The sequence below is a fragment of the Leptonotus elevatus genome, chromosome 17 (genome assembly GCF_054856555.1).
Source record: "Leptonotus elevatus isolate MCC_2025b chromosome 17, RoL_Lele_1.0, whole genome shotgun sequence".
NCBI classification, from domain to species: domain Eukaryota; kingdom Metazoa; phylum Chordata; class Actinopteri; order Syngnathiformes; family Syngnathidae; genus Leptonotus; species Leptonotus elevatus.
Window position 1 is genome coordinate 1845825 of NC_141255.1, and position 13526 is coordinate 1859350.

The 13526-nt window shown below is 41.2% G+C and overlaps 1 protein-coding gene across 1 annotated transcript in view; it reads left to right on the forward strand.

Moving 5' to 3' along the window:
* The first annotated feature begins 10396 nt into the window (after positions 1-10396).
* LOC147159165 (peroxisomal succinyl-coenzyme A thioesterase-like) overlaps positions 10397-13526 on the forward strand; it is a 117811-nt gene continuing 114681 nt past the window's right edge. Inside the window, exons 1-2 of the mRNA XM_086058844.1 lie at positions 10397-10485; positions 10648-10710. The gene's annotated coding sequence lies outside the window, so the exon portion shown is untranslated. The remainder of the gene's footprint in view (positions 10486-10647; positions 10711-13526) is intronic.

A 13526-nucleotide genomic window follows, 5' to 3' on the forward strand; every position in this document is an offset into this window, starting at 1 on the left:
TGACAAAACACGTTTGTCGGCGCGGGTCAACCAAGCGAGAAAGGGTTTTAGTCAGGAGGGACGGTTCTAGTCCTAAGAGAGAAATGACAAATTTTAGTCCTGATGGATGGTTCGAGTCCGGAGGGGTGTTAGTCCAGAGGGAGGTCCAAGAAATTTGGTTCTATTCATGGGAGGTTTGGGTCCTGATAGAATGTTTTAATCTCACGGTTCAAGTCCTGATAGTAGGTTTGAGTTCAGAGTGAAGGTCCTAGCCCCCAAAGTAGGTGCTGGTAAAGAGAGAAGGTTCTAGTCTAGATAGAAAGTTTAGTCTTTAGAGAATGTTCGAGTCCTAAGAGAAGGTTTTAGTCTTAGGAGAAAGTAGTCTCAAACACCTGAGAGGTTTTTCTCCTGAGAAAAGGTACTAGTCCCAAGAATGATCGTTTTAGTCCTGAAAGAAGGTTCTGGTCCTAAGAAAATGATTTAGTCCAGTTAGAAGGTTTGAGTCCGGAGAGTAGGTTGTAGTCACGGAGTAGGAACTGGTACAGAGAGGAGGTTCTGTTCCTGTGAGACGTTTGCAGTCCCAAGTCGAGGTTTTGTTCTCTCTGGACCTGGATTCCCCAACCCTGGTTACAAGAGTCGGTTTTTAGTCTTGTGAGGATATTCTACTCCCGAGAAAAAAGTTTTTAATCCCAAGAGAAGGTTTTAGCAAGGGAAGAAAGTACAAGTTCAGAGAGAAGGTTCAATCACTGGAGACGGTTTTGGTTCTGAGAAATGTTTTAAGTCCCGAGAGTCGGTTCGAGCTCCACGTCAGGAAGTTGCACTCGTGAGCGAAGTTTTTAATCCCGAGAGAAGGTTTTAGAGAGAGTACACAGTTCAGAGAGAAGCTTCAGTTCCAGAAGTCGGTTTTGGTCCTGAGAAAAGTTTCTCGTCCCAAGAGTCGGTTCTCGCCCCACGTCAGGACTTCATGACCTTCGTCTGGCCCCGACAGTCTTGCGCTAAGACTAAAACTCTTCAACTCTGTGTGATCCCCATTGTTTTTTTTCTTCTTGTCCTTCCTCTTCGGTTTAAGTGAGGATAGATTTGCGGGCGTGGGGTCTGACATGAGGGAATATCCGTCTTCACTTTGGGTCAGGAGGAGTTGAAGGAGGGATGAAATTCTTCATTTCAAATTCCAGTCGGGCTCTGAAAGTCAGGGTTGGCGAAAAGCCTCGCCGTTTACGGGGACGGGGGGGACGGGGGGGGGGGGGGCAAGCCCACGCGCCGTTTGACAAAATGCACGAAAGCCCAAAACTATGAAAGCAAAACATTTCAATATCATTTCAAACTCATTTGACATTTTCCCATTTTGAATAAATAAACATGTAAAACACACGACAAGCGTTCTCACACAAAACTAAAGCGAGGACGCAAATAGGCAAGTCCACGAGGACACGAGGACACCAGGACATAAACTTGGACAGACACAATTATGCTAGGACAAAAGTAGACTTTGGCGCCAAAACACTTCCTCTGCTGTAATTTGATTCATGAATGACGTTAGTGTGCTGAAAATCCACACATTGCGCATGAAGATGATTTCAAGTGACACGCGATGGCGGAGATTAAAGATAATTCACGGGATTACATCGTTGTTTTTTTGTTTTTTTTACATTTTTATTTTATCTTCGTTTGGGGAAAAGACCTCAAGGCTGAAGCACTGCGGCATTGTGGGAGTTCCCTCACTTGTTCGGGAGGCTTGGGAAAAAAACACACACAAAAAAAAAAAACGAAGCAATGTGTGGCGTTCCATTGTCTCGGTAACAATCGTAAATTTCAACCGTAATCTCCCGTCACAACATGGAAGATAAAAGATAATTATCTCTTTTAGCGACGTGCCCCCGAGGCTTCTTGGACGGCCTCGCCGATGACGAGCCTAAACCCTCATAAACACGCACGTGCACGTGCGCGCGTGCGCGCTTGCCGCATTCATGAAAAACCCGCCGTTTGATGCAAAAAAACGAGACTTGGGATTGAAAGTATGACGCTCGCAGGGGTTTATATCAAAGGAGGCTTGCATAATATCGGCGAAGCCAGCCATTTTGTAGACCGTCCCGTCGCTATTTAAATGTAAATTGGAAAATCAAATATCCTTCTTAGTAAAAATAAAATTTAAAAATGCATTTAACGCATCCTTGTGTAGGATCACCAAAACTAGCACGCTCAATGTTAATGTCAAATGTTGTACATACAAATAAAGTTGATTTGAACACGATCCAGCTCCAGTTGACAAATAATATTGAACTGACTTCATAGATTTCAAAGTAAACTCGCGACGACCAGAAAATAAAGCAAAAATAATTTTTACGTAAATTCAAATGACTGTGACCAAAACAATCTCTTTGTCAACAGTTATAAATACAAATAAAGTTGACTTAAATCCGATCAATTAAGGCTAAGGCGCGTTTGCTTTCAGTATCATTGAACGACCATCAAAGCTTTATTTAGAGGAGATCGCTCAGCAAACGACATCGATGCTGACTTTACAGATTGAAAAGTGGATTTGAAAGACAAATAAACGTCAAATAAAATGAAAGTTTTATCAGCAAGTTATTTTGTTAACTTAACATCCTCCGAATTACTTCAGTCGTAAAATGTGACTTGTTGACAGGAGAAGATGATTGATGAGTTTTTAAAAAAAAAAAGGGGGGGGAAAAAAAGCACAAGGCATCTTTCAGGGTGTGTTTTACTGCCAATTGGCCCCCGTGTCATCAAGCCCGGGGCCCCAACTGCAGCGAGCTCACCTGGTGCCGCCCTCCAAACATTTGCATGGCTACAACTGTCACTGTTGTTCTCTCTCTCTCTCTCTCTCTCTCTCTCTCTCTCTCTCTCTCTCTCTCTCTCTCTCTCTCTCTCTCTCTCTGCTGACAATAGCGCAGCGATTAGCGCGGCGCGTGGCCACCTGCCGAGCGGTGCCGTAAATTGACGGCGACAGGTGGTGCTCGCTTCGCCGTGTTGGATGACAACTTCTTTGCACGGGCGGAAATCGGAGTTACGTGGCGAGACTTTGAAAAAAAAAAAAAAAAAAAAAAAAAACATGCTTAGAAATGTAGTAGCATCGTGCTCAAATGCTAACAGGCTAACATAATATGAGCATATTAGTGCGTTACCAAAGCACTGAGGCTGAAGAGTTGTCGGCACAACTACTAGCGGGGAAAGGCTAACCACCAAAAAGTCTACAAAGGCTACTTTAGGACTACAAAGACTAGGGATTACCAAGACCTTGCTCAAAGAGTATCAACATAGCGACATGGCTATGCTAGCAACCAAAGAACCATCAGGAACTCGGAATAGACAGACTATTCTCAACGAGTTAAGTCATGTAGAAATTTCGTGACTACGATGACTAAACATCGAGACCACAACTCTTGATAGATCAGGACCAGGGTTGTGGGAAATCCAAGTCCAGAAAGTAAAAACCCTGAAACTGTTTAGTTTGTCTTTAGTCCCTGGCAGGTAAATCAGATCGTCTCCGCCTGTTGAGTAGAAGCGCCTGCGGCTAAAGCCAAACTGTTTCAGGGTTTTTACTTTCCGGACCTGGATTCCCCAATCCTGGTCAGGAACCAGAAACGATCAACAACTTGGATTACCACCGAGGCTACGAAAGGCTACCAAGCTTTGCTTGTCTTAAACAAACGTATTAGCAGGCCCTTGTTCAAAGACTACCAGGCCACCTTAGAAACTTTAAACCAGGGACTAACGAGAACTAGGTTTACTAAAACCCTGCATATAAGGACTATTAGGTTAGCCACAAAACCAATTAACTCATTCACTGCCATTGACGGCTAAAAACGTCAAAAATACATTTGAACAATTTCTATTAGTTTAACTTTTTTTTTCTCTTTTGTTAACACGAGTATGAAAAGTTTAGAACAGATATAAAAATGTTGATTAATCGTGAGTTAACTAGTAAAGTCATGCGATTAATTACGTTTAAATTTGTTATCACCTGACGCCCCAATTTTTAATAATCTTTTCTTCTTTAAAAAAAAATAAAAATCATTCACTGCCATTGACGGCTATAAACGTCGAAAAATCATTTAAACTAATTTCTATTAGTTTAATTTTTTTCCACTTTTGTTAACAAGAGTATGAAAACCTAGAATTTTTTCCATTGAACATTTAGAACAGATATAAAATTTGCGATTAATCGTGAGTTAACTAGTGAAGTCATACGATTAATTACAATAAAAAAAAAATATTGCCTGTAATTATTTATAATTTTTTTTAATGAATTTATGAATTTAGTATTAGGAAAAACAAGACAAGGCTAGTAACAACATGTTTTTTTAGTCCCCTATCAGGTTATGCAAGAAACCAGAACATATCGAGTAAGATTACTCGAACTATATAGACAATAAATCTTAAAAAGAAACCAAATAATATCACGGATTAGGATTACCAAATCAACAAGAAGTGACCAGACTACACCAGGAACCAGATCGTCTTTTATATTAGCAGAACCTTGCTCAAAGGCTAACAGGCTAGAAAGCGGACAGTATCCACCAAGGTCCACCGGATCCACCGAGAGCCGGATCAGCAGGCTCAAAGGTGACCAGGCCGGGGTCGGGATTGTTGACACTGTCAATTAACATTGGCACGCGTGATTGCTTTTTTGTTGCGAGATTTGGTCCGGAATCGAACGTGAGAGTCGCCGAGCCGGCGAGCGATCGCGCATTTGGCTCACAAGGCTTACAACAAAAAGCGCAAAAGACACACTCGGCCGTCCTCTGGCCCCGGGATGTTGACGCATGCCATTGTCTTGGCCGTCCACCAATCGGACGCCGGCCCGCTTGGGTAAATACGGCGGGGTGGGCCAATGGCGAGCCGGCGCACGCGTGGTCTGGGAAGTGTTCGGAGCGCAAACCAGTTCAAAACAAAAAAACGGTTTAGACATGAAAGCAAAGGGTTTCAAATCAAGGTTTCTCTTTCTTTCTTTCTTTCTTTTTTTCCTTCTTTTTCTCTTATTTTTTTTCTTTCTCTCATTTTCTTTCTTTCTTTCTCTCTTTTTTCTTTCTTTTTCTCTTTCTCTTTTTCTCTTTTCTTTCTTTCTTTCTTTTTTCTCTTTTTTTTCTTTTTCAATTTTTTCTTTCTTTTTCTCTTTCTTTCTTTCCTTCTTGCTTTCTCTTTCTTTTGCTCTTTCTCTTTTTCTTTTTTCTTTCTTTCTTTCTTTCTCTCTTTTTCTTTCTTTCTTTCTCTCTTTTTTCTTTCTTTTTCTCTTTCTTTTTTCTTTTTTCTTTCTTTCTCTCTTTCTCTCTTTCTCTTTTTCTCTTTTCTTTCTTTCTTTTTTCTCTTTTTTTTCTTTTTCAATTTTTTCTTTCTTTTTCTCTTTCTTTCTTTCTTTCCTTCTTGCTTTCTCTTTCTTTTGCTCTTTCTCTTTTTCTTTTTTCTTTCTTTCTCTCTATTTTTCTCTCTATTTTTCTTTCTTTTTTCTTATTTTTTTCTTTTTTTCTTTTTCTATTTTTCTTTTTTTCTTTATTTTTCTCTTTCTTTCTTTCTTTCCTTCTTTCTTGCTTTCTCTTTTTTTACTTTTTTCTCTCTTTCTTTTTTTCTCTCTTTTTTTCTTTCTCTATTTCTTTATCTCTTTTTTCTTTCTTTCTTTCTTCCTTTCTCTCTCGTTCTCTCTCTTTTTGTCTTTCTTTCTTTCTTTTTTCCTCCTATCCTTCCTTCTTCCCTTCCTCCAAACTTCCTCTTTCCTACCTTTCAATTCTTCATTCCTCCTTTCCTTCCTTTTTCCACTTTCCACCCTTCCATCCTTTCACCATTCCCACCTTTTCCTATCATCATTTCGTCTCATTCTTCTTTCTTCTTTACTTCATTCTCCTCCTTTCCACAAATAATTTCAATGAAAAAGTGTGTACCATCTTTGGTGCACGCTCCTTTTCCTTTATCAGCTGTCCGTCCATCCTTTTTCTTAACTGCTTTTTTTCCCCAACAATAAAATCATCCAAATAAGTCAACAGTGCGTCATGAGGAGATAACTGAACTTTTTCCACCGACGCTCGTCATTCTCGACTTGACTTGCCCGACGCGAGATGCGTTGCAACTTGCCGCCGACTTGGACCCGAGCGCTCCTGGTCGGAATGTTGCGGAAGCTTGCAATACGGGGGAGATGATTTGGCGTAAAAGATCCAAAAGAAAATATGGAGACAAAGTTCCACGAAGGGGAACGCGAGCGGGGCTGCATTGCTTTTACTGCCCTCATCCCGGGACGGCCCGGCTTCCCACGTCGCTTTCCTGGGGCGAGAGCTGGGAGAGTTTTCACAGGAGGCGGCCCATGGCTTTGATTACAACATGTTTTTTTTTGTTTTTCCAGTTTCGGTTCAGAATTCACATAGTATGCGTGTGATCCAAATCGCTGCTTTAAAGTTTAACAGGACAATATTTGAACTAGGGATTGTTCCAGTTCACTTGCTGGACTTTTTTTGTGCCGAAAATGTCAACGTTGCATCACACGAACTAACCTTATCAAAACCAAACGGTTTGTTTGCCTTAGAATGGCTTAGGAGAGATCTATTGTCATTAATTTTTCTTTTCTTAACCCCCCCCCCCCCAACCCCCCCGCAACATGCATTCATTAAAATAACCCAACGCTCAAGAATTCTTGACATATTTATCCAACATCGTTCTCACTTCGGTGAAATTAGCTCATTTTCGGGGAGGGTCTGTCTCATAGGAGAGAGCCCGCCCACATCCCACCCGAGCCAATGGCGAGTGGAAATCTACAAGCTGACACCCGAGACGCCCCGTCGACCACCCCTGCCAATGATGCCGTAAGTTTACTTTATAATTTGCAACTTCTGTTATGTCTTGTTTATTAGACATTATACTGCTCTCTCAATTATTTATTTACATTTAATATTTATTTATTACCACATGCAACATTGCATCCCCAAGCCAACGAAATGCACGCTAACGCTCCTAACACTGCAGCTCTGCTTACCTTTTGACTTGTGTTGATCGAGGTGGTTCTTTTGTTGTGGAACTGCTTCGAAGCGGAGAAACCTGGTGCTGGTATGGCGTAGGATTATGCAAATTAGCTGAAATTGACACCACTCACATGTGCGTTCAGAAATAAGCAGAAAAGTGAAGATTCGCTTGGATTGAAGCATCTGACAAACTCGACTCAAAGTTGGCACAAACGTTTCCAAATGTGTGCAAAGAAAAGAGGAATGTGAGAAATAATTGGCCTTCACTGTATGTTGTTGCCCCGAGCCAAGTCTTCTTATCATTATTATTATCAACATCATTATTAGCTGTCAATCTTTCGCTGGTGGTGCTAACAAGCTAGCCCGCCGCTGACAACCAACACCACAGATAAGAAGAAGAGAAGATGTCATATGTGGCGACGGGCCCAGATTAATTATGACTTCTTTGTCAGGAGAAATATTTGCTTTTCCCAACGTGCCGTTAATATAGAAATGAGGATCCCCTTTTGGAGTGAAAATATATGTTCCAAAAAAAATAAAAAATACATTTCGGGTTCTTTTTGGTCGCTACGATGTTGTACTTCCTAGAAATGTAGAGTTGAAACATAATTACACAGAATGTAAAGAATTTAATAAAGAAATCAAGTCTGCTGTGCGTGACTTGGCCACAGGGGGCGGTACAACACAGTCATAAAGACACAAACAAAGAAGAGTTTCACAACCACTGTAAATCACACTTAAGAGGCAGTCATTTAGTTGTTCTTTGCAGAGGATAAAGAGTACACGCCTGTGAGTATTGTTATAATGTCAGTCTACAAAAATCAGACCGTATCATAAGTCGAGTCACGCGTATCTCAAGGCACCACTGTTTGTACATTTTTAAAGGCACACGACCAGAAAATTCTGTACAACTGCATTTCCACTTTTAAAAAAGATTCCTAGTGACAAAATCCAAACCACACGCACACACATGAATATGGATCATTGTATGTGATTCTATGATGTATCTTTGCAAAGGAAAAATAAAGGTCTTCCAACGTGTCAAACTGAAGAGAAATAGTTGAAGAAAGGCGTAAAAGAACCCCCCCCCCCCCCCCCCCTCCCCGAGCAAGCAGGGAATGCGTGAGAACGGCTTGGGAGCTTGCGTAAGCAGGTGAAGCTCAGATGAGAAGCGGGAATGCGGCGCCTGTCAACACTGCAGGCCAAGCAGACGGCGTGTTTACGCGAAGGCCCGCCGGTCGGCAGGCGGCGAGCAGGAAGTGCGAGGCGGCAGGTGCCTCGCTCCAACGGCGGGCCCTGTATGTGGACAAACTGGTTGGGGGGGGCAAAGGCCAACCATTTCACTGGAATTACGAAAGCATGGTGAAAGGCCATTCCACAATTGGCAGATCTCACCCGTGACATTTTAAACGATCCATGTAGAAAATACAGAAAATGTCAATTAGAGTTGTCCTGGCTATTTTTTTTCTTTTATCCCTCCCTCTTGATGAGCAACTTACATTTCAAACAAAAGAGTTAAAATAAGCTTTAAATCTGTCTTCCTTAGCATACATACAATTGAGCTGCATGACTCAGCTAAATAACAAACAAGCAAAAAACACCGTCGGGCTAATTGCCTCATTTATTTATTTATTTATTTATTCTTTGTCTGTTTTCAACTCGAATGGTGTCGTGGGTCAGTCAAAACAACTCAGCCCAGTCACTCATATTATTTTTACAAATTATTTAGCTAAGTAACATGAACTCTTGAGCAAAATGTCGATCGTTATTATTATTGTTTTGAAACCCGACTTCTATAATTGTAATAAAACTGCTGAACACAGAAAATCCAATTTTGAATCGCTACTGCCACCTGTGGCCGATAAATGAAACTGCACACACCCTTCTTCACGTACACAGTGCGCACACGTACGTCATCACATCCGCTGACAGGGAAATTCGAACCTGAATCCAAGGTGTTAATGTACTAATTAGAAGATGTGCCGGTCAAATAAAAAAAAGATATTTTTGGGCAAATTGTTACAATGAGAAGCTTTAATGCAAAAATTAAATGAGTATTCTAATAACATTGAATCTAATTATAAAATATTTTTTCAGCAGTACTTTTGGAAAAACAGTATACGTTTTCAGACAATGGCAAGTCAAATATATTATTGTTAGCCTCATAGAATGTTTTTCTGAAAACATGAAAAAATACAATTATTCGCAATTTGTATTGATATCGAAATGACTTGGGCAATTATGCTAAGAGGCTAACATTACATTAACAACTAATTAATTGTGATGGTTTCTTAAGATAAGTTATCCATTGAAATTCAGGTAAAGAAAAAAATATTCATTTCAATAGAACACTTAAGACCAAACATTTACAGTTTTTTCCAGTCCTTATGTTTATGTTTGTCTTGTTTGTATTTTTTTTTTTTAATGATCAAAGATGGTCTGTTTTTACAAAAAATGTTGCCTAATTGTCCTCCAATCGCCGCTTGGCCTTGCCTTGTTGCTCCAGCGAGCATAAAAAGTAGCCAGTGAGGTTGCTTGGTGGGGGTTTAGTTTTCGAGCCTCCATTGTGTTCACATTGTAGCTCAGTCACTCTCGGCTGCTCGGCCATGTCAGCGCTAAACAGCTTCCTCCTTCCTTCTCGCTCCTTTTGGCTCCTGGCAAAGTCACGTGAACGCATTTACCAGCTTACCCACCAAAGTTGACATTTTTCTTTCATTTGTTGGCAACGAGAACAAATCCAGAAAGTTGTTTGGCAGCAGGAAGTCGGTTTTGTGTCAACTCGACTGTTGTTCTTGTTGGGCCAGATAGAGGGAGGGGGGCTGCAGTGTAATGTAATGTGGGGGGTGGGGGCATCCTGGGGGCAGGTGAGCGAAAGGGCGGTTGAAGATGAAGGCGAGGACTCGGGTGACCAGTTTTACCTGGAAACGCCTGGAGCCGGTCTGGACACGCCGCAGCGAGCACAGCGAGCGCAGCGAGCGCAGCGGCCCTGGGGCGAGGAAAGAGAGGCAAGGCCGCCATCAATCTTCTTCTTCTTCTTCACGTCGTCATGTCGTCTCTTTCACCCTGCCTTTTGCCTTATCACATCCATCTCCATCATCTTTCCCAATGCTCCACATCTTGTGTTGCTCATTAAAGTCACAAAAAAACATTTAGCCATCTATTTTCAAGTAGAAGAAAAAAAAAACTATGTGTTTAAAAGAGCATTCATTTCAGATACTGTAAGCCGCCAGGTTTGAAAAAAGACAATACAGTAGCAGAAATTACAGATATTTGTTTTCATTAGGGAGTAAAAGTAAAAACAGAAACGTAAATATGCTAGTTCAGTACAGAAAGATGAAAACGACTTGGAACTGTGCACATGCAGTACACCAAGAAGTCTCATACTGTGGGGCAGTAGCGAGCAAAAGCCCCAAAACAAGCGAAGAAGAATTCAGGCCAATCACAGCGCCTATCACGATCCCACCCGGAAGTGACAGTTCGTTTGTTTTATACAGAAAAGGTGACAAATTTAGAAAAATGAAGTGACAGTTCATCACAACAGGTGCGTATTAGTTTTTTTTGTATTGTCGTTGGCGTTTTGGCAGGATTTTGTCGACTTTAACGAGTGTGAAGATACAACATTAAAATGTGAATTTCAGTGATTAGTTTAACACTGATGCTCACAACTGACCGACCATGCTGTGTTTTCCTCTAATGTTCTCAGCTTGGTGTTGCCTTGCAGTCTTGCTGAGGGGCAGTTGGAAAGAAAAAGTTCAATTCAGGAGTGGTAAGTCTACCTATTTTTTTGTGATACATGCATATCAGCAGTTTCCTACACTGTACATGTGTGCATATAATTATTGTCTCTTATTGCTGTCAATATTTTTTTTTTACACATTTTCTTACACATCTCAATCTTCTGTTTTTATTCTTGCTCAGATTAGACTCAAATTTCTTTGAATTAATTCTCAATGCTGCTATTTGTATTTGCTTTTTACTGTGTTAGCGCGTGTCTATATTGTCAACACAAACATATGCGTGGATATTGCGGCTGTGACAATTTAATTTCCATCCATCCGTTGAGCAATTGATGATGAAGAATTTGCATGCAAGGGGAGAAATAAGAAGACGTGTGTGTCTATTTCTCCTTAGGCAAGGTTATATACGTAAACACAAGCAGACCGTTATCATCTGGCTTATGTAACTGGCGCCCTCCCAATCACAGACATTTTGCTTTGTCTCACAACAAAGTCGTCGTACGTTATCACAGGGAGGGAGGAACAACGTCTACTTAAAAAAATAAAATAAAACCCTTCTACTGAAACTAAATGAGATTATATTAACAAGAATAAATTCTATAAGGTCAAAACAAGTGACATGGTCATGAAAAAAAATTCCTCCCTTGGACCCCCTCCTGTGTGTTTGCTAACTCCTAGCAGTGCTGTGTGTGAGTGTTGACGGCTGTCCGTCCCACTAAATGGACACTTTATGACAAGTGCGGCCATAAATCACACGTGTTGACATGCCACTCGCAACTTTGGGAGATTGAATGAAGCGAGCAGCGCGTCCACTTTAGAGGCCCCTCGTTGGATTTGCACCTTCACAATGAAAAGAGCAGTAATCCTAGATGTGCACTTGTCAGCCCCTCCGTACACCCCCCCCCCCCCCCACCTCCACCGCATCCCTGGGGGCAGCGTTGCTTCTCTCCGTGTGTCTTTTCTCCTTCATTTGTCATAAAACATATTTGGCGCATTGAAATGTGAGTGAGCGCTGAATGGCGACTTCCCTTGGGTGTTTTTGCCGCCTCACAATGGGCCTGTGTGCACGGCTCGCGAGCGACTGCGTGTACCGGAGTGCCAAGCTCTTGGAACATCAAAAAAGAAAAAAAAAAACACTGCGCCAGGGGTTGTTTTGGAGATAATGCATCGTGTTGATGTGCTGCTTGTATGACCATGTAAGTAAAGCCTGGTAGAAGTTGGATTGAATATTTCAAAAAATGATACACAAAAATCTATATAAAAATAAATAAATATATGCACGTAAAAAAGATTGAACTAAATTAAAATTAAATTTAAATGGGAAAAAGCAGGTACCCTCTTGATGGGCTTGATATATATATATATATATATGGATGGGAAAATTTCTCACGATTAGATTTGGAAATCGATTTTCCATTAAGAACGATTTTTGATTTATTTATTTTTGTGTATAATTTTTTGAAATATTCAATCCAACTTCTACCAGGCTTTACCCTGGTAGAAGTTGGATTGAATATTTCAAAAAATTATACACAAAAATAAATAAATAAATAAATGCATGTAAAAAAGATTGAACTAAATTAAAATTAAATTTAAATGGGAAAAAACAGGTACCCTCTTGATGGGCTTGATATATATATATATATATGGATGGGAAAATTTCTCACGATTAGATTTGGAAATCTATTTTCCATTAAGAATGATTTTTGATTCAAAATGATTTGATTGACAATGATTTTTGCTTCAATCTATAGATGTGCAGGGATTTGTAATGATGATGATGATGACTCGCTAATGCTAATTAGCGCGCTACTCGCGGCACTTTTATCACTCAAAAGAACGGCTCCACACTGCAAAAAAAAAAAAATATTTTATTGGAATAACTTGATCGTGACTTTTTCCTTCTACTCTCTAATGTGGCTACAACTTAACAGTGTATTAGACCGCGTGGAACCACACTGCCCCTAAGTGGGCAAATTGGGTACAACATGAACAGCGCTCCAAATAATGGCACACACACACAAAGGCAAGACAGTGTAAAATAATTTAAATAAAATCGATTTTGGGACATTTAAAATGGATTCTGAATTGTACTAAATGAGAATCGCGATTCTTATATATATATTTGGAAGTATACAGAGCCACGTACACGTTTGTCACACATGCTGTTGAATGGCAACGGTGTTTGCTAACAAGTTTGCTATTTAAAGTTAACTAATATGTAAGAAGAGGCTGCTGTCAGTGTCGTCAATGTCATGTTTTATTTTCCGAGTCAGACTGCTCCTTAAATTGCTTGGTTTTTGCCGCGTAAACAGTTTTTGGCCCTAAATTGGAACTTCATTGGGATGACGCTGCAGTCGATTAGTCCTTAGCATTCCGAGAAGTTTCCACGAAGCGAGTGGCCTCTCGCCTCGTCTTCGCTTGAGCGCTCCGCTGTGACTGGCGGGTCCGGAGCTCCGCGGGGGTCGGGGTCCAGTTGGGGCAGGCCATGAAGGGCGTCGATTGTTGCAAAGTGGTGCGGGGGGGGGGGGGGGGCGGGTTTCTCCAGAGCACCTGGCCATCTGGACATTACATCCCCCTGAGCCGTAATGGATGCGCCCCGCCTACTTCAACTCTGGGCTGAAGACCCGTAATGGACACCACGCCCTTGCCCCCAAATGAACCCCTCCTGGGACCTCCGTTTTTGGAGGTAGCGCGACTGGATAATAGCTTTCATTTAAAGCTCCATTGATGGCGATAGAGTAGTGGTGTTGTGTACGGGTGGTGGGCTTTGGGGTTGGGACTACCAGAGGGTCACACAAAATAGAACCTGACCACTGCACGCCCCCCCCCCCCACTTCCTTTG